Here is a 22009-nt window from a genome sequence, read left to right on the forward strand (position 1 = left end):
TCAGTTTACGTCAGTGTATGATTATACTTTAATGAACGCCCCTCTGAAGATCCTTGACGAGGAAAATACACAATCGATGCATTCTGCCAGTAAATATCTCTCCGAGAGGCAGAAATTCACACGAAAACTAGAAACCTTGAATTGAAGCTAAGGAATGAGAAATGTTGCGCGTAACCTTGAGAGGGAAAGACGGAAGCACGGACATAAGATTGAACACGAGTGAACGATATTGCGTATACTATATTTGAAATTAAACGGAAGCGGAATTGCGAGAACTGCCATGGTTGTTTGAGCAGAAACTTCTCTGCTCTTAAAGCGGGTAAACGTGGTGTCCGTTTACAATTACTGGCCCGATCCTCTTTGTGGTGGTCATATAATAATAATAATAATAATAATAATAATAATAATAATAATAGGAAGAAGAAGAAGAAGAAGTAACAAAGGACAGTGCCAGACTAAACGTTATCAACAACAAGACGTTACAGAACCGCGAAGAGCGGGAGGCGCAGCGTAGGCGAGGCACGACGTGAATCGGAAATAAAAGGCCAACCATGTGTCGTACCGCTAACTAGATTTGTTAGTTGCGACTAAGCAGCAGCTAAAAACACTCGTATGTGGTTTTAACCAAGCTTCTAGGCACCCTCGTTTTTCATTAGCGTATTACACCGAGTCTGACACGTGTGTCAGCGGTGAAACTATGTAGCTGTGTTTGACAGAAACTGGCTAGGCCACTTCTGTGCAGAGCGCGTCACAACGAACGGATAATTCTGTCATATTTTTTAATACAATATTGTGGGTCTCTGAGATTGTAGAAACATATGAGGAAAGCGTTGCGTAGACATTTCTTGCTTTCTTTCGCGCATTTTCAGTCCACTACAGCAATCATTGTATAGCGATGCTTACCTAGTTGTAAAATTCATTCTGCCATTCAAGTCGCGCTGCAGAACACTGGTCACTCCTCTGTTTCACTTTCTTTGAAACGCTTTGTCCCGATGGCGGCCCACTCAATTGCGACCAAAAAACAAATTTACGTTCAGTCTCTGTTGGTCACAAGCACACGTGGAAAATGTTCCCCTCTGTGCATTCTGTCGTCTATTCCAGTAAATATAAGCATAACACACACTTTTCAACGCCGCCGCTGCTGGACGACTCTAACTTCCAAAGAACTGGTAAACCTGCGCGCGGCTGTTCGTTATCGTACTTTGTATAAACGTACGGGTCACTGAAGCAGAATGCAAAGGTGAGCTAGTTGGTGAGCGGCGATCATGAAGTAAAGAAAAGAAAATGAACAGCGTGAATACGGGAAAAGAAAACGGAACCTGCTGCGTTCGTGTCTTCTTTCTTGTCACGTTTGCGCGCTGTTGTTGTTTTCTTTCTTTCCGTTTTCTTGTATCGGTTACAAGCAGCTACGTCTTTTCGTGAAACCGTACTTATATACCAGCGACAAAAAAGTCAACGTGGCGTCCGAGTTCGCATGGCGACCTAACGTTATACTCCCACCGCGTGGGCAACTCCCACTGTACCCTTCGCCACTCGCGTGACCGTTGGCTGCTAATGACGGCGCGACGACGTATTCGCGCACGAAAGTGCAAGAAGCCAAACAAAGCGTGGTCAGCGGCACAGAGCGTTCGGCGCGGTGAGTTTGTCCAGTCGGCCAGAAAGAAAAAAAAATAGGAAGGAAAGCCAGTTTTCCAGCGCTTCTCGGCTAGAACGGCGCGCCACGGCGTTTCTTGTCGTTTCGTCTAGTTTCGCCTTCTACGTACATATATTTTTTTTCTTATTCCACTTCTCTCGGACCCAGACGGTGCGTAGGCGCAATCAGGGAAGCGCATCGGGGGAGAACCTCTCGCCAGGTCTGAATACATGCATACCAATATTTCCGGCGACACCATCCGCAGCGGCGGTGAAATAAATTACGCATAAGCGCACGTACCCCCTCCGCGCAGAGAGCGCGCTGGTGCTCGCCCTCCGGTTTCCGAGCTCCGAGGCTGCAGCGAACGGCGGACGCGCCGATGCCGTCACACCGCGGCCGCGGTGCCAACGAAATGCCTCAGTTCCACCAAACTTCTTGATAACCTGATGCAGCGAGCGGCTCTGGTTGTTTATTTGAGCCTTTTTCCGCTTCCCTTGTGTATACATATATATTCGCGCGCATACGCGAAAGCTCTGTTCTAGTTCCATTCTGCGCTAGTAGATTTAATACATGGCAGCCTGCCACCTCCCCCCCCACTGCCCCCTTGCTGGCTGCATTCTCCTTTCCCCCCCTCCCTCCCTCGCCCATCCACCCGCTGCACCTCTCGCTTCTCGGTCCAGTGGAGACGAGCGCGGCGGCGACGACGACGACGGAAAATACAAGAGGAAAGAAAGGAAAAACAAAAAGTCGCCAAGAAAAACCTCCTAAACTATACGTATGGTTACACGCACGCACTCGTGCTGCGGGCAGAGATAAGAAAACTCAACAGCTTATCACGTTCTTTATATTGTCGCCATTTGTTGGTTTTCTTGCAATTTCTTTCTTTACCTTTATTTTATTTTTATCCTTTTTCTTTTAGTTGCGCGCGCGCGCTTCGGGTCTTTCGTGAATGCTGCAAGTAATTCACGTCCGGTCTTGCCACGTTTCCCACCGCATAGTAGTATTTCTTTTTTTTTTCTCTCATTCTGTCTTTCGGCTTCGTATTTATATATTTAATCTTCCTCGGGTCTCCTCCTTCCCTTTTCTTTCCTCACATGCGCCCCCCCCCCCCCCCATCCTCCACCACCACCCAACCCCCGCTCAGCTCCCCTCGTTCTTCGCGTTCCTCCGCTTTACTAAATACCGCCCGCCTTCCTGAAAGAACAAATATTTATTTCCTTGCCGGGAGCAAGCGAGCGAGCGAGCACCACGCGCTCTCTCCTTCGCGCGTCGCCGCCGAAAGCCACCAGCACACTCGCCTTCGGTATTTCACCCTTGGAGACACTGCGCGCAAGGAGTTGGCAAAGGACAAAACGTCGTCGAGACGACGACGGCGACGACGACACGGGGCCGCCCGGCGCGCGCCGTCGCCACCCCCGCAATTGCAGCCGCCCGACTCGGACGCCTTCGAGGTCATTGTTACAGCCAACGCCGGGTTAAAGCCGCCGCTGTCGGGAGGATGCGGCGAGCCCACCCCGGTACACGACGTCGTCGTCCCCGAGAACGCCGTCCAGCTGTGAGGTCAGTCGCTTTTCTCGTTTCTCTCTCAAAAAAAGAACCTTTCATTTATAGCTCGTCTCCTTTCGCTCGCTCGCTCTCTTTCTCTCTTTCGTTGGCCACGTGTGTCGTGCGGTTGGCACGTCCATTAACGCGGAGGTCGCGGAGGCGCGCTTTTCATGCGGGGTACTCGTTGGTCCCTCGTGCCGCTATCTCCTCCGTAAGCGGCGATGCTTTTGCCAGCGCGAACGAGCGAATCGTTCGATCGGAATGCTGCTGCTGGCAAAGCACAGCGGAGACCGAAGTGGCCTCCACCCAATTGAAAACACGCGAAGCAGTGCGCCGACAAACCTTCTACACCCTGTGTATATGTGCTTTCTTGGTGTCTCCAACGTAGTTCTCGATGATGCGTTAAGAAACAAAACGACATTTACAGCTTCGTTACCGTACAGAAAGTGCTGTAAACGTGACGAGCAGGGAGGTCATAAAACGAGGGGGAACAATTCACTGGCGCTCAGTCCGCTCGCTTCCTATCATTGTCCGTTAATAAAGCCTTGTGAAGAACGGTGATATAAAAGAAGAGAGCTTGTCAAAGGGACAGCTGCACAAGTCTTGGTTGATAAAGTGAACTGATCTACTTGCTCTAATAATCTAGCTAAAGCTACCTAAATGTATATTATCCTATTCAACTCTGATATGGAGAGGAGGAAAAAGATAGCGAAAGACAGTGACTGTGGTCAGTGTAAATAAGGACTGACTATCCTGTTCTGTGGAATTGGGTAAAGGGAATAAAAGGTGATAGAAGTAGAGAAGAGGTTACAATATGTAGAGAAAAAATTTGCCCACACTATTGCGATGCAAGGGGCTACAACTTTGAGAGTCGGTCACACAGTCCACATGTCTCTAAGTATCGGAGCAGCGCGTCCAAAGCCTTCCGTGTTGAACTTGGTTTGGGTCAGTGTCCGGAGATTCTCTACTCTGCCCGAAACTCCGGACATGGAGCCGAGTTGAATGAAGTTTTCTCTCTATCTCCTCTGTCGAGAGCGCTTTCCTCAATTTGCATAAAATCAGGGAGGTTTGACCTCAGCTAGCCTACTCAGCTAGCCACTGGGGAAAGGTGGGGAGAAGAAGAGGAGTGATGATAGGGAAGTGAATGGAGTGTGTATATACAGATCCGACCGCGGTGGAGCAATTCTAATTTGTCCGAGCCTGTACTAGAAAAAGAGAAACATAAAAGTAAAAGAATGGCATGCAGGTTAACGAGAGGGTATTTGCGGTTGGCTACGGTGTACTTGTAAAGGAGGGAATGGGTATAAGAAATAATAGAAAAGAGAGGAAAAGCAGTCGAGAAGGCAAGTATGAACAGTAGTAGACTACTGTTTTGTAAAAAGAATTATGTAGGCCCAACGCACGGTCTATGTGAACGAAAGCTTTAGTAAAGAGGTTAATTAAGTTCCTTTCAACTAACGGTGATGCGTGTAATTTTATTTACTTTCCTTCTAGGCAATGAATAATTGCGAACAGCCCCAGTATAGTCCGTTAAGAAGGGCTAGATCAAACTAATGTAAGTAAAAGTATTCGTGAAATTAATTAAACGTTATACTAACTGATCGCTGTGCTTTAAATATATCTATGACGCGACATTATATTTTCACATTTTATGTAGGAATCCTGTGTAGTGGGACATGTCCATTCTGGAAAAGTGGCCAAGAAACCAATGCCAAACCCTGAGTGGTTAATCAAGGAAAATGCAGTAAATCAAAGAATCCGTTGAAAATCATTCATGGTTCCATTAACAGATCGGCGTGCCTTAACGGATGACTGTAAGCCGATATTATATTTTCGTGTTTTATGTAGGAATCATGCGTAATGGGGCATTCTCATTTCGGAGGAATGGACAAGAGCCCAGTGGCAAATACTGAGTCTCAGTGTGGCCAATCACCCCTGTGGGTACAAGCCATGTTTTGAGGCAACAACCACAATAACAAATACTCAGGGGTTCATTAATGTAAATACATTAAATCAGGGAATCAATTGACTACAGTTTACCATTCCATTGACAGATCGGTGTGCTTTAGCGACGCCGGTGAGCCGACATTATATCTTCAGGTTTTATGTACGAAATTTATCTAACAATGAATACAGTTATCTGCATACTTGGTAAGCGCACAAGATTTCTATAAGCCTCTTGACGGGTAGTTTCTTCTAACTTTCGCATATATATCGGTAATTGCATCCTCCGAGACAGCGACTTCTCATGTCTCATGCCACTGTCGCAAATTACTGACCTCTGTTGATTTGATATGTTTTGCTAAGTCTATTAAACTTCCCCTTAGGACCCAACAGCAGCCACGCTGCCTTGCGAAAGCCGGGAAAGTAGGCGAAGAAAGCTTCTCTTTAGAAGCTAGAGGTACCATTTTAATCACTGTTGCGTAGTTTGTCGTAGATGCAAGGTTACGCGACACGAAGCACTCTGACAGTGAGTGATCCGACATTGAGGTTTCCAATCGAAGAGACCAACTTCTACCGTTCTCTTCAAACGCATAAAGGCAACACTGGTCATAACTATGGCTGCCTGCGGGGCTGGCAATATTGGCTTGTTGGTCAGCCATATTGAACAATCATGGAGTGTAGCTCGATATGGGGCCGTGGACAGAAGGGCCCATGCAGCGCATTTCGCCTGTCGCTCTTTCTAGTGTACATGTCCCGGTGTTGCGCGACACTTTATCTCAGACAAACCCTCCAGGCGTCGTGCGCACAAATGTGTACGAAAAGCAAAAGTACACATGAAAATAACGATATTGAAACGTATGGCCTACGTATTGAGGCAAAGTCGACTGGACCTGTGCTGAAAGTTTCAATAACACCTGTGATGTGCTTTAGAAAAACTTGTTTGCTCTAGGTGTCGGCATGTCATTACTGCAACCGGTTCACTTCACATTTTTTTCGCGGTTTGCATCAGGCATATTTTAGAAGTGGCTGTATCAGTGCTTTCCAAGCATGCAAGATATGACATTGTTCGAGTTTCTGTATATTATGTTCCTCCATATAGAGAGTTCTCGCATGAGTCCGCAACCTGCCAACTCGACAAAACGCACTGAAAAATCGTACAATTACTAATCTGTGCTGCAGCTGTACGTTTTCTTGTGATTCTGAAGGTGCAAGAAATGTGGGGGAACTGAACTTTCCAACTGACACAATTAATTGGTGCTTGCAAGGGTTAAAAGCGGCTGTCTGCGCTGTTGTGACTAGCTTGGAGGGGAAGCCTAAACCTCGCACATTCGAAATGGGATGGCGTGATGTCTGCCTAAGCCTCTAGGGCATAAAAAAAATTGAGCAGCGAGTGACGGCTTTTAAAGAAATTCGCTACCAGTCATCAAGTGAGGTTTGGATTCTCGGTGCATCTTTCGATAAGCTTGGGCATGTCAATGAAGCGAAAATTAACGAGTGCAGTACAGCGGGTTTTGTAGAAGCTAGATATAGTGAGGTAGAAATGTTTCGATGAAGATTTGAGAGAATGGAAAAGAAGAAACTGAAACAGAAAGCCATGCGTATACCACAGGTACAATACGTGACCTCGTACGCGAATGCTTCGGTCCCCGGGCTCAGCCGTTCTACAGCAAAGGACACAGCATGAACTGAATACAAATAACAGAGTACTAGATATTGTAATAAAAGTCGAGAGGAGCTCATGGCTTCCAACACCGTGATATAATTCAATACGTTGCATTCTTAGTTTTCTCACGTGGCTCTCAAAACCAAAGCAAGAAAAAGGAGAAAAAAGAAACGAAGAAAACGCGATGCGACTTTATCATGAAGGTGGCAGCCATCGATCACTATTCTATAGTGCTGGCTGGACGTCGCTTTTGTTAGACATGCTGAAACACTTTGTACCCTGGCTCTGAGCACACAGAGGCAGAAAAGACCGTTCGAGAAGAATGATCGCATATTCTATTATCTTGAGTGAGAAATCGGCCAAGAAAGAAACAAAGCAAACAAAGCGGGAGGAAGACAGGGTGGTTAATGGAAGTGGCATAATTGCACCGCAGTAACTGTAGACAGAAAAAAAAAAATTTTAAGGAGGGAACGCGTGCATTTTTGAGCAATACCTGGAGTGGGTGAGTTCGCGGTGGAAAGCAGAGGGTAAAGGAGTGGTAGCGAAGATTTAGGCGCAAGGAAACTGTTATACAACCGCAGAGCCCAAGAACAAAACGAGGATAAACCGTTGCAGACAGAAAGAAAGAAGACAGGCGAGCATCCCAGCGCTTCACGACGCAGGCACGCCGCTCGCTTCGGGCTCGTCCGAGACGGCGATGCCGCGAACGGCGGTGCCCGAAACGTGCCACGGGCCCCACGGTATTCACGAGCGGAGAGCGTCTCCCGTTCGAGCAGGGTACGACAGCGGCAGATGGACGGCCGTCCGTCCAAAGGGGGCCTCGGGCTGCGAGCGCGGGAGAGGAGGGAAGCCTCCTCCTGGTGGTGCCTCTTGGACACGGCACGATGGTACAGTGCTCCCCCTCCCCCTCCCCGATGTTGTTCGGCGGCCGCCCTGCCTTCTACCGCCCTCCTCCTCTTACTACCCACCATCAGAATGCAGCGCACGTCCACTGCCGTGCTCCGGGCAGGCGGCGAGGTAGAGGGGGCGAAAGCGGCAGGAATCCTTCCGTAGCTGCAGGTGACCCTGGTGCAGCATTGCCGCGGCTCGTGTCGGCCGGGCGGCTGCTCGTTGCATCTTCTTTCTCTCGTCGCGCGCGCCCATCCTCGCTTCGGCCCGCGTCCCGCCGCTGCGCTCCGTCTTCCTCCGGCAGCAAAAAGGCCTGCAAGACAACGACGACAAGCATCAGTGGCGACGCGTAATGTGCAGAAGCAAGATGGATAGGATGGGGAGCGCGCGACTTCTATAATGTTGGCCGCAGCCGGCCGTATATAGCGATGTTTTATGCCTCGCCGCTTTGCATGGCCGTACGTGGTGCGCAGGAAATAGAAGACGCGCGAATGGTTGGCCGCCGCACGTTGCTTGGCTGGTGACTTGTGCCGCGAGCAGAAGTGTTTGAACAGTGTGACAAATGTGGTAACATCACGAAGTAAAGAAACAACGGTAGAGGTTGGGGGGGCATTCTTCGTAGGGGCTCGCGTCACTGTGGCGGTCACGCGGTGATCGACATAGTGACGTTTTAGCAGATGGCGTTACCGAATCTGAGCGAAGGGACGCCACGCACATATAATGAGGCGGAGGCATTTTCAATTAAATAAGCAACTTTTAGTGCAGGAACACGAAAGGGGGAAATTATTATTTTTTTTTTTTAAGAAATCGCACGAAGCCACGCGCCGAATCCCGATGTAGTTCCACTGTGGCTTGGCGTATAGAATAACAAGTAAGTTTTTCTGCGATATTGATCGGCGTGGATACGCCCGCGCACGTTCACCGTGGTGGTCATGTGGGTAAATTGGTACTGGTAATATTACAGAGTCATTGTCCTTGCGATAGGAATTCTTTTTGGCACTTTGCTTCTTCTTGTTCTGGTTTTGCCAACTATTTTCTTAGAGGTTATCCTCTTTTCACGCTGTTCTCTGTATTACAAAGAATTTCCTCCAATGAACAAGGCTCGGCGCCTACGTACAAGTAGTGACGTATGTCTACTTCGAACGTTTTGTTAGGCACAGAATGAGTCGGGACCCACAGTGTGCGTGTTGAAAAAAAAAAAATGTAGATAGGTGCCGCATACAGAACACGAGCACAGAAAAAATTCTTTCCCCGAGATGAAGGAATTTCTCAGAACTTAGCCTACCTCATCCTTACACCTACTGCGCGTCTTAATCTAAGAATTGACATGCACGAGTATGAGCTGTATCTGTAAACTAATAAGATTTTTAATGGCGCACATTTTTTTCGGAACACTTGGTCTGGCGCTAGATGAATCAGCAGTTTATTTGTGGCACTGTCGCTTCAAGTAGAACAACTGACACTTCAGAGACGGAGGAGAACGACCTGCAATATTGAATACTTTCGTGTTACGCATGCATTCAAATATATTATGTCCTCCGTACAATGGGCCCATCGCATATTAAGTATTAAGCATCTTTTACGTGGAACGGCAGATTGCATCGCCCCTTCCTTAGAAATATGGAACCGTTCACCAAACTTTGTTGTATAGTTAGCATGTCTATTAAGTCCACTGAAAATTTGACGAAAAGCTAACATAATGACCTTGACAATCGTTGATTAGTTGCTTACATTTTTTTTAATAACCAAACAGTGTCATCAGAATCAGAATTATTCAGCAAGAGCCCGCATAATTTTTAAGAACACCGCGTTCATTCAGACGCTGGATAGATAATTCTTTCGTAATGCCTTGATAGGTACTTTACTTTGTGAGTGCCTAGGCAGTCTCAGAATCGTTCTGCTACAACTTACGGCAGCACTGTAATATAATTTAGTGATATCCCATGTTTTATCAGTATATTGATCTCGTTAAACCGAGGGCACTCGAGACAGGGATACAAGCTTTAATGATAAGCTGAGCTAACAACTATTAATTAGGGCGGTACTGAAATACCATTTTGAGGTGTCCCTAGTTTATCAAGCAAAGTGATATTGGTACACCAATAACACGAGAGCTATCAGCACGCGCTTTGCTGGTACTGTTATTTTGGTGATGTTTATTACCAAGGCACGTTCGTTTTACTGCTCTCTGTTTAACTTTGGACGATGATGTTCTTTTTACGTTGTCCAAGATGGACAAAGAATATTCGCAGTATAAGCACTTCTGCATACGAAGTTCGATTACTATACTTAAACATGCTTCGACAATACTTTCCATTTGACTTTTTATGCTCTCCTGAAACTCTTGAACATATGTCATCTTTTGTATCTTGTGTACAGTGCTTCCTATGGCTCGTAACGGGTGCGTGGGCCTGTGTCAAGCGGTTTCATTGTTTCAGTACCGCTTTAAGGTTACGCAGCCAAGCGTGTAATTTCTTCCGAATAAAATGACATTTAGCCTGAAATTGCTGAGAAGAAAGGCACAAGTGAAATTAACGAAAATACGATTCATGCGAAGGCTTCGCAACTGCCACATGGGAAGGCAGGTACACGCCCTGCTTCTCGAGTATAAATCTAAATTATTGTGACCTGCGATATGCGAATCACAAGCGCACATTTAATTTCTCAACACACGAAATCACCTTTGGGGATCATTCCTGGGTGACTGATGACCATATCTTGAATACTGTTTGAACCATTCCTTCCCCTGCTGTCTTGAAACATGTTTTACATTAAAATGTGATGTCACCAGCAAACTTCTCAAACTGCATTACAATAAGTGCAAAACTAATATTGACACGTTGCTCGGCGACAACATTCGAGACAGTTCGGATACATAAAGGTGTGTGGTTAGCAGGTGAAACAGCGTCGCCAGAAAAACATAAACAATGTCGGCGTGTCTATACTTACACGTTATATTCATTATTTTTTTTCACATTTCAGTTTTTTGTATGCTAAGTACGCTTCCAATGAACCTCGGCAGACTATTTATTCATCGTGCGATTGCATGAAAGCGCTGTAAACAAGCAAACAAAAAACAAATAAAGGGGCGGGGCCACCAATTCAGCTGTCTGGCGTCGCTACGTGGCCGATTGCTGTCTGTACAAAACTAATTAATTCGTTCTCTCAAATTTTTTTCATCCATATTTTTTTTGTAAAAGTAACGTAGCCAAACAGGGCCAACAAAGGAATACTAAGACGATGACAATGCTGTTTCAAAAACATGGACAATCCGAAGGACACAATAGCCAGTGTCGTTAACAGCATCTCACTGAGACACGTTTGGTATTTCCTCGTTGCCGAGAGGTGGTTTTCCTTCGTAGTTCCTTGTCCTGTCTCTCTTCCAAGTGCAATTACACGCTTGTAGTGATTACAGGACTCGGGCAGCCGCAAATGGGCACCCGCTGGCCTTGTGGCTTCTCGTTCGGCACACGTGTGCTGCGTAAGACTTCGGCTCACTCCGAATATGGCATTCCGCAGACCAACGGGCGCGCATCTTTTGTTGGCAAGCGTCCTGCACGGGAAGCCTTCTCGCAACCGCTATGAAATCTGCTATAAGTGTGGAGTACAAAACGCATTCCGCAGATAGTTCCGCTCTTAGGCAATGTCCTGCCGATGGCTTAGGACGTCGGAGCGTCATCGCATCGAAGACGTTTGTTTAAAAATCGCGGCTATCGAAGTTGGATGAATCCACTGCTACAACAAGGGTACGATGCAATAACGCGTGCTCCCCTTTTTATGTTCTCTGTCCTTTCACTGTTGTTACGTGACTCAGAAGAGCTGACGAAGCTGAACATATGGCTTTTATTGACATCTTTCTTCTTTCTTCCTTGCTACTATGTACTCTGTACAACTCGCAATCACACCTCCTAAGGTATATATATATATATATATATATATATATATATATATATATATATAGTAGGTAAAGATGAACTCTTCAGGCTACCTTTCAAACGTACAGAACTTGAGCGGTGCTACAAGATAAACAGAACAAGTGTTTAATTTCAACAGTTTCGATCGGTGGACCCATCTTCATCAGGGTTTAACACATATGTCCATATATATATATATATATCACTGTCTTATCGAGGCCTAGCATATCTATACAAGCGAACAATTTGCGACAATCTGCGTAATCTGTGGTGGTATAGTTTCTGATCGTAGTCCTTTGTATACCTTGCCAACTGTGGGAATTCAGCGTGTGCACTCCAGATTTTTGTATTGTGGAAAGAAATTTGGTCGGAGTAATTATGCATGCCAATATCTTATTTTTAAACCAAAACCGATCAGTCAGAATGGGGTCAACGCTCTAAAGTTTTGTAGCGTTTATAATAATACATTAGTAAATACATTGAACGTTCCTTGTGCTCTTTTTGTCCTTCGCTTCTGAATTCCGCAGATATATCTAATTTTTGATACTTTGTAAGACTGTCAGTGGCAGGCTTTGCGCTTCTCGGAATGTCTCTACTCGCACGCATCATATCATTCACAACTTGGCGCCTTCGCGCTCTTTTTCTAGAGGCGTCCTCTGTCTGGCGCGGCGTCCCTTATCGAAGTATTTTACTTCTCCTTTCTGCGGCGCTAAAAAGTCAAAAGACGTGACAGGGCTCAGGCTGCTAGCGACAAGCATTCCCCCCACGGACCACTTATTCACGACCAAGGCGCTTCAAACAGTTTTCTCGCGCTTTTTATGCGTTCATTGCGGCGTAAAGCGCCGCCAAACGCAGTCCTAGCGGTGGCGCCCTGAAAGGGGCTCCTCCGATCCCCCTCCATTCTCTCGCGGCAGCGCATCGCCTTTTTTTCTTTCTCTCCCCCAGGCTCTCTCAAAGTTGCCTGGTCCTCCTTGCCACCAACCCAACTCCCCCTTCCTCCGTCCTCCCCGCCCTCTGGCGACGCGGGCTACGCTGGTCCACCCCGGATTCTGCGTGAAACGGGGAGGCGATGGTGGCGCCGCTGCGAGCTCTGACGACGCGCAAGATGGCTGCGCTGCCAAGGTAAGGCCGCGACGGGCACGTCGCTTTTCTCCTATCCGCCGCGCCTCCACGGCCCGCACCCGTGACCGCTCGTGTCGCGAAGTGAGGCCGCTTGCCTTTCCGGTAGCTTCAACCCTGAGCCCGCATTCGCAGCGCGCGACGGAAACTCCCCGTTAGGCCCGGAAGTCCGAACTCCTCCGTTGGATATCGCTGGGGCTCGGGGCCCCCGAACGGCTCTCTCGCGACGCGCAGCCGGCCCGAATCCCTGTCAGCCCTGCAGCCACGCTCTCGTGGCGCGCCGACCATTGGCCCGACGACGCCGTTCGGCTCCTGCGGCCTCATCAGTGCTCGAGCCCGCTTCCGTAATCGCGGCTTTCGATATCCGCGAGCAGAGCTTAAGCCTACGCGCTTGCCGGCGTCTGCTACAAAATGTTTCTTTCCCCTCGGACCTCCTCGCTTCCTCCGCCTACCCTCCCCGCCGAACCCTCTCGCTCTCCCACGGTTATAAGCCAGTTCCGCGGATATAAACACTGGCCAAGGCTCGATACAAGCGGCCCTTACGAAACGCTCAATGAATCGAATCCTGTTGTCCGGCCACATATTTTCTGTCCGCCAGGATGCTCGCGGGTCGGGCCGTCGGCGTTGCCCCCGCGTGGAGCTGACACTAACCGCTCAATTGTCAGGGGACGAGTGATGATGGCCTCGATCGCCATTTTTTATTGCTGCGACGGTACGTCGTTGTCGTCGTCGTTGCGCAGCGACAGTTTGAAAGCAATCGCCATTTTGATGTCCATGAGTACGCATCTCTGAATGCTTTTTTTTTTATCAGTTTATGCTGTAAACTTCGGATGCGGAGCGGGCATGGCATGCACATTGAAATTATTCGGTTTCTCCCTTAACGCACACGCTGCAGTGCCACATTGATCGGATGGGCACCTCCGGGACGGTAACACGTTGAGGAAGAGAGCACGTTGTACGGCAGCACGTTGAGAGAGAGGGAGAGAGAAAAGAATGCAGAACATTGTTGTGCGCGCAACATTTTAAACTGTTTAGGCGCAGTTTTAAGCTCACTATCTGTGGGAGCGAAAAACGAAAGAAAGAGAACGTAAACGGTACAGCATGATTTTAAATGTGCTCTTCTAGGAAATCGTCATTTGTAGAAACACAGTGTTGTAATTCATTATGGTAGGATCCTGTTTTACTTCCTGGTCTAATCACTGCCTATTGCTCTGCTTGTGTGTACATATTCTTTTAAAAAAGTGTGCATTTGGCTGTCAGTTTGAGAATAAAGTAGGTAGCTTTCTCCAACCGCAGAAGATATTGCGAGTAATGAACGAATCTCTAGAGCACTTTGGGAAACATATTGAGCATGTACATTTTCGCATTAACTATCACTCGTCCAATGCAATGACGGCGAAAGGCCGATCCATGAAACAATCAGAATCTCGACGTGTTATAGCGAATGCATGTCAAAGAAAGAAAAAGAAGTCGTAAACGGATTTACTTAGGTTGTGCGCGCGGTTGTCACAGCATAGCACGGCTACGCGAAATATACGACGTAAATATCAGTATTCATATCTACACGTGGCAGGTTTTGCGTGGTACTGCTGGAATGCGTCTGCGTGGGCTCCCACAGTATACAGTGCTGTTTTGCATACATATTGCGGCTACGTGTCCTCCGCTTTCATTGTCAGGATTATGCATGCGGGGTTTGGGATGGGGTTGGTCCTGCAGCCTTTTCATTTGCTCAACCAGAATTTCATATATACTCCGAACGTGCTTACGAAATGATTTCCTGCACAGTAGAACCATTAGAACGCATCGGCAAGTCTTAAGCAATTAACGTGAGAACATCCAGGGCCACTACTCACGTTTTATGGTTTACAGACGTGGGTATTTCTTTCTTTCTTTTCATTTCTGACGCTTTACGCAAGATACATAAGCTCACCGATTAGGCTGGAAGAAATTTAAACGATCTTTAAAATTTAATTATGGGGTTTAACGTGCCAAATCCACGATCTGATTATCAGGCACGGCGTAGTGGGGGACTCCGGAAGTTCGGACCACCTGGGGTTCTTTAACGTGCTCCTAAATCTAAGTACACCGATGTTTTCGCATTTCGCCCCCATCAAAATGCGGCCGCCATGGCCCGGATTCGATCCCGCGACCTCGTGTTAGCAGCCCAACATCATATTCACTACGCAACCACGGCGGGTAAATTTAGCCGATGGCAACCTTTTTTACAGTTAGCACCGTTGTAAATTTACTTACATAGAAGAACCTAATCAGGGTCAATTATTTTTTACTTGTGTCCCCAGTGAGAGGAGCTATTGTTTATTGCGTGTGATATCTGAATCAGGATTCGCTAGATAATTATTCGACAGCACCGAGGAAGCAGCCATGGTATTGATGTGATAGTAGGGTAAAGTTTTGCCCTGTTTAATATATCCAGGAAGTAAAAGGCTGAACATCGTTTAACTCTCTTTCTTTGCTTTCTTGTTTATTTTTGCTTTCGCCATTTTAGATTATGGAACCCCCAATTTCTTCCTACAAGTGTATTGTATTATAGTCACATGAGTAGTAGATAATGTTTACAAAATTTTTGCTGATCTCGCACACCTCTCACCGGCCGCTCCAACAACAAAAAGAAAACAACGGTGCTTATTTGCAAATTAAAAGTTAAACCTAAATCTTAATATCTTAACATCGTTCTTGTCCTGTGAGTTATATTTGCTGTATGCAGAAAACAGTGGTTGACGTTTTAACGAAGCATCTAGCGCTTATTACGACGAGCCGTCAAACGCCTTGGCGACACAGCATTGACCGTCTCGTCTCAGTAGGTAGATTTGTTTTTCTGTTGCTTTGTGTTTTGTTTACGAACAATTTTAGGTTTGCAGTAGTGGTCTGTAGGCTTCGTTTGTAACGTGCTACAGCAGAAACTTATCAACCTAGTACATTGATATTGTCAAAAGGGATAGTTTGTTATGTGTGACCAGCTTCCGTGAAGTCATCATCCGTTGAGCTGGTGTGCTGTGTATTATAAAGGGCTGCTATTTTTTTTTTCTTTTAGTGCAGTGAAGATGAACGTTTTACTTTCACGTGAAGTCATAAATTGTTGAAGCCTACTATTTTCAGCAGCAATGTATTGCGTGCTGTGGACTACAATGGTCTATGGTGAATTCCACTTGGGATGAGGCCTGTACGTTTGCTAGCTTGGATGCAATAGTTATTAGCTTTCTGGTGGACTAACTCTAAAACTTTTTTGTACAGTAAAAAATTATGCTATTTTGCAAAGTTATCGACCAAGCTTGCATTCTCATTCGCACAGCAAAAACTGTTCGAGAGAAAATTTTCTAGACCAATCACTAGAATTCGCCATGACCAACAATTTTCTAATATGGTGGACGCATGCGCAGTAATTTTCAACTTTTATTGTATAGAGGTTATTTTTGAGCTTCTTGTACCCAGTATAAGCCTCCGCTTAGGAAGGTAACTATCGATGTTAAATTTGTATATCTACTCAAGTGCACATATGTCGCGGCTAGGAGGCCCAACCATTATAATATGCCCATAAAAACATAAAAGACCCACCCGTTCGATCCTTTTCCCGCTAATGATGTGTTATGAATACATCCAACCTACAAGAAGAGGGCCTTGGGATTATATTCCTGCCTTTTTCGCAAGAGCATCGGATATCCATTTTCCTTTCCGCAGTTTCTGTGGTTGCTCGATGAATTAATTGTTGCGCATTCAGTCAGGAGCAGTACATTAATTATTTTTTTCTCCAGTTCGGCTGAAGCGTCTCTGTTGACACAAGGTTATGAGGAAGGAGGAAGTAAACTTTTGATAGGAAAATAAGCATAAAACGAAAGTAAGTATTCCGTCACGAAGCAAAACATGCTGTTTACTGCGCCATCGTTATACTTGTTTTCAAACAACGACCCGCCTACGATCCAAGCGCTGCATGTAGAATTTTACCACATTAGAGAAGATGTTTGGGTGAACATATAGAAAGGAATGGGGATATCTCCTCACCAGTAAACGAGCAACGTTTATTGTGAAACAAATATTTAAGGGAGGGGTGGGGAGGAGGACAAGTCGGGGGCAGTTTTTGCAGACTTGTTTCGATCGCACTCTGTATTAGCTTTGCGCAGCCAACTTGAATGGCACCGCATACCAGCGCTCTGCAAAATGATAAGTAGTGGGCTAGAAGCACGCTCTTCCGGCCGAGCTCTCCTTCCTTCTTTTCATTAAAACCTCCGTCGTCGTCCTCCGCCGCTTAAAAAAATAAAGGAAAAGAAAAATATCAAGAGATGAAGCCAACTTGAGCCCGCTGGCATTCGCATAAAAGGAACGGTTCATTCTTGCAGCGCCGTAAAAGGCCGATTTCATTTAAACTGTCTCCAAGAGCCATTGCACACAGTGCTATAAGATTATAGAAACGCTTCACCAGTGAAGCAACGCAGTTTATTCTCCTGTGCCGTTGATGTACTGAATGTGACATTCCCGATTATTCCCATACACCATTCCCATACACCATTAACGCCGCATAAATATTACGATTACCCGGATTCGGGTAATCGGGTAAGGTTACGTTAGGCAGCAAGTAAATGAAAGCAAGTAAAAAAAGATATGCCGAAGAATAAAGTAGCTGCGTAAATGCCGCAATTACACTGTGAGCACGATACGCAGGTTACGTTAGTGCGCCGCTGCAGCTTGCAGAGTGCTTAACGTAATTGCCTCGTGCACGGAAGTCACTGAACTTAATCAATACCTACGTCGCTCTACGTCCGTGTTAGCTATGTTCTAACTCAACGTCCCGTTCGCACCTCCCCCCCTCCCCCCCCCAACCCTCACCCAAAGCTTCGTGGCTTGTAAGGAGCAAGTCAGGTACATTGCTTTCCTGTCAGCCTCTCCTTTTTCTTCATAAAAGCAGAAAATAGTTTCTCTCCCGTGGCAGATAACCTCTTCTGCATTTTCCCCCCTTTAAGTCTCCTAAGCAGGTCAGCCACATTCTTCCTTATGGTATTCTTTCACGATTCAAATTATAGTTTCTGTAATAGTGGCAGCACTATTCTATAATTTAGGAACAATGACTGAATCATGTGCTGTGTGACTACTCTCAATGTGGAAGATAGGAAGAGCCCATGCCCCCTGCTCGCCTCTAGCTAGCCAACCTTTGTCAGGAGATTTTATATTGGCCGCTTAATTGGCATGACTGTACATTTACTTTTCAGGCCGTCCAAACCATACTTCATTTTGCTCAAAACGCCTGGGCCTAGACCTGTAGGCTAGGAGTAGACCTGTCTGTTATGCGTTTCGCGTCGTCCCTCAGTCGTCATCGTTACCCATTGTATACCTCTTTCTTTCTCTCTTACATTATCCTTAGTGCTGAGTAGCTGGCTATGGCAATGTACCTCAGGCCAACGTATCTACCTTTATTTTCATGATCTTTTTCTCTATCTTTAACAAAAAAAGTTGCCGCGGTCATTCTGAGTCCTTATATCTGAAATCTACTCCTCCTCCTGATTTTGCCGTGTTCTTTCAGTTATGAGTTTGAAACTCTCAACGGCCAGTAACATGTTGCTGGTAGTTTATAAGATGGAGCGGTGATCAAAGCGAATACAGGAGAAGTATTCTGTAAGAGTCCACTTAGTGGACATGTCCATTTCGTCTGCTGCTGAAGTGCTGATTGGCTGCCGCACCTCGCTTCTGCAGGCGCGCAGCCCAGCCCAGCCAATCAGAACTTCAACAGCAGACGAAATGGACATGTCCACTAGGTGGACTCTTACAGGATAGCCCCTCATGTCAGAAATTTTTGTTGCCATACCGCTAGCTTCACTCGTGTAAGCCCAGTAGTGTCCCTGTATTTCCTGTTCCGTTGTTTCTTTCTCAGCTAATTGTAGGGCCAGACAGCAGCATGGTGCAGTTTCAACTTTTGACAACGACGCCGATTTTCCGGGACAGCTGTTCTTAACATAAGAAACTTCTTCGAGTTCCAAATTACTTAACATCCTTGGCTACGTATTTCTTTTCTCTTTCTATGTTTTTTTTTTCCCTCTTACGAGCTTTTAACCTGCAAGTTGGAATTCTCCTTGCGATATCATCACTTGTGCACGCTTCACGGCCGCACTGAAAGCTGTACGGCCGCTTCCGGTGCTAACTCGCAAGTTTAATTGCGCCACAGGTGCTTTGCGGGAGCGGCAACACCAGTAGAATGACAACGAACAACGATGCGACAATAACGACATTTCTGACTACTTTGTTTTTCTCTTAACTGTTTTTTTCCACTTTGCTTTGTTGTGGGCGCTTGCATATGTTCGCGCCATTGCTGTACTGCGCAGCTCGGCTCTGGCTCGGCAAAGCAGCCAGCTTCAGTGAAGCAGTGCATCACGTGACCGGCAGATCCTTATCGGCTCGCAGCCGTGTTCCGTTAATTGTTGCTGCGTGCGGTCTTAATTGGCCGCAGCGCCGTGAGGAGAATTTAATCACCGCCGCCGCTGAAACCGACTGCGCGCCCTCCCGGCGGAACCAGCATGCGGTGATGCGCGAAAAATGACCAGCGACGAGGCAGTGGATTCTAGAAATGACGCGTTGATGGTGTGCCGTTCTAGCCTGCGCGTAAACGCACTTCTTGTTCCGTATCTCGAAGTTCGAACATTTCGTGCCTTGTTGACTGGGTATAGCAGCGCAAGTTAAAAAAAAAAAAAAAAAAAAAACTTATTCGTGGCGTGGAACCCGCTAGCGTTATTTAACGTAAATCATTTTTTGCCTCATTCTAGGCACCTTCAGGTACGTAGGTAGGTTCCTGTTGCTGCTCGCTTTAGTTTAAACAAAAGAAAAAAGAAACTAGTGTGGGACCGATGGTAGAATCTAACATCTGCCATGGAGCACAGCAACGCGGTGCTCTATATAACCACTAGGCCACGATTCCGCTTTTTCTCATTTTACATTTTTTCTTGATTGTCGGTTTTTCATGGGCAGGAAACACATTGTACATGTACATACTGAGAAATCATAGCATCGATAATAATAAAAAGGCACGCCAGCGATTCTTAACTAGCCTGTTCGACCTAAAAACGCTTCAATGGCACCAAGTCATCCAGCATATTAATCCGTACTGGAGGTTCGTTTGCGTTTCTGTAGATTATTTTTTTAGCACGCGACATTTTCCATGGAGTACTGCCTGGCGGGTCGGGCATCAACATCTGCATTTCTAACAGCCATCCTTGTTTTCCATAGGATGTGCATTCACATCAACATAACCGTGTCAAAGGGCAAGCCTCCTGTTTTATCTGTCAGCAGGAAGCGAATTCCATGAGCAGTGACCGTCTTCTTTCAATATCTTGTATGCCTGGATTTTCTTTTTATTGCGTGCGTTTGCTCAGAGCACCCATATTTACCATATTAAGAGTGATTTATATAATTATTTTAGGCATTCAGATGGCTCCAATTGGTTCACTCATATTGGTACAGGGCCTTGCTATCTATATACTTAGAGAAAGCTTGCGATAAGTTCTCGGAAATACAGAGAATAGGTCTAATGTTAACGTCTGCATTAAACACTGCCAAGCACTTCTTCCAAATGCTACACACAGGAATGTACATGACAGCATCAAATGGTACATCATCTTCACATGGTACTAGGAAAGAGAAAAGGCTGCGGATCCCACGCAATGCGGGCATCGACGTAAGCGAAGCTTGGTATGCTGTTTTCTTTGATTGACGATAATTTGTGGTACAGCACGTGCCAGCAAGTGATATACGCACACAGTACATCACGTGCCATACGCACAAACTGTGAAACGCTGCCGCGGCGGCGCCGGCCGTGATGCCTTGAGACGAGTGCCATCTGGTGGCGTTGCAAGAAACCAAGCGGTGCGCGTGAGCCATACCACAGCAGCAGCGCTCGAAATGTGTGGAGAAGAGGCAAAGAAAGCGTCGCTTTAAAACCTTGTGCCCCGACCACTCGAATACGTCTCTTGTTCCAAAGGCAGCCAGCTCTTTCAAACACTCGGCGCGTCTGTCACGTTCTCGTCTTCTTTGTGACAGCTCGCGCTTTGAAGAACCCTGTTACTGCACTGTCTGCGCGACCGGCCCACTTTCCCCAGCACTTTCCTCGTAGCAGCTTGCGCTTCGTATAAACTACGACGCTGTACTAACTTTACCGTCGCCCAAGTTAATAATGTTTTAACGTTTCTTCGCCGGAGTACAAATGCCATCGTCGTTCTAACATTCACCACGTGACATAGCCATAAGTACGTACGATGCTATAGCACGTATTTGCTGATGACATCACAATCCGTGTTTCTCTGCCTTACGCTCGTCCACTACCCATGTGGAACCCAGCAATCGTCATGTCGTAAGCTCGCGTCGAATAGGTCGGTGTTTGGCCTTTGCTGCCATACGATCGTCTTCGACGTATTCGTCGTTGAGCTGCTGTCGTCACACACACGTGTGTTCGCGACCGACGCACACAACTACACAAACACGTTGGTTCATGTGGTAACGGTTCGCAGAACCCCCAAACAATTCTGGATTGTCGGGTATACCTGCAAGATTCTCCGCATAACATCGATTCCAACAACGCGAGGGATATGGGCGGTTTTTGTTGTTGTTGTTGTTGTTGTTGCTGATGCTGATGCACAAACGTGGCGTTGCGCGCGCACGTGTGCAAAGCAGTTTCATGTTTTCTCAGTGCAGCTTCGCTGGTTTTCAGTTGCATGCAGTGCTAATTTGGATGGCATCATTGCTTAATTAGCCATGCGCGTGCAAGGTGTGCTGAATCGTCGCGAATTTAAAACAAAAGGAACTATGTAGAACTCTACATGTTTCTCGAGAACACACATTTAAATGCAATTTATTTAGGGCAAGCTATAAAGGAATCGTGGGAAATCTTATCAATTGTTGGACACTTTGGAAATCCTCCAGTAAATCTGCGTATTATCAGAAACAGCTGGCTACCCGGCCTGCGGCAGTAACTGTTGGCATAGAATGCTCAAAGACACTTTGATACAGTGGCACACATTGTTTAAGATTATTCTCAAATTCGCAGATTTCAAGTGTCGTATACACGAACCTTGTACAACTGTTACTCATCGTGTTGAGTGGACGACTGCATCGTCTTTCTCCAACAAATTTCCCAGCCCATATGAGGAGGATTGCCAGGAAGATCGCGTACAGGTGGCCAGCAGCAGGGGACCCGATAACGTGATGTTTTAATAAATTTACCCGATAACACGATTTGTACATATGCTTAGTTCAGCCTATATTTACTGAATATTACTGACATATTTACAACGCAGCATCGTTGCTTTTACT

General features: G+C 46.4%; 1 long non-coding RNA gene across 1 annotated transcript in view; it reads left to right on the forward strand.

Annotated features, from left to right (window-relative positions):
• The first annotated feature begins 2334 nt into the window (after positions 1-2334).
• LOC140218483 (uncharacterized) overlaps positions 2335-22009 on the forward strand; it is a 138416-nt gene continuing 118741 nt past the window's right edge. The window contains exons 1-2 of the long non-coding RNA XR_011894756.1: positions 2335-3193; positions 12533-12709. This is a non-coding gene — a long non-coding RNA (uncharacterized lncRNA). The remainder of the gene's footprint in view (positions 3194-12532; positions 12710-22009) is intronic.

The sequence above is a fragment of the Dermacentor andersoni genome, chromosome 5 (assembly GCF_023375885.2).
Source record: "Dermacentor andersoni chromosome 5, qqDerAnde1_hic_scaffold, whole genome shotgun sequence".
NCBI classification, from domain to species: domain Eukaryota; kingdom Metazoa; phylum Arthropoda; class Arachnida; order Ixodida; family Ixodidae; genus Dermacentor; species Dermacentor andersoni.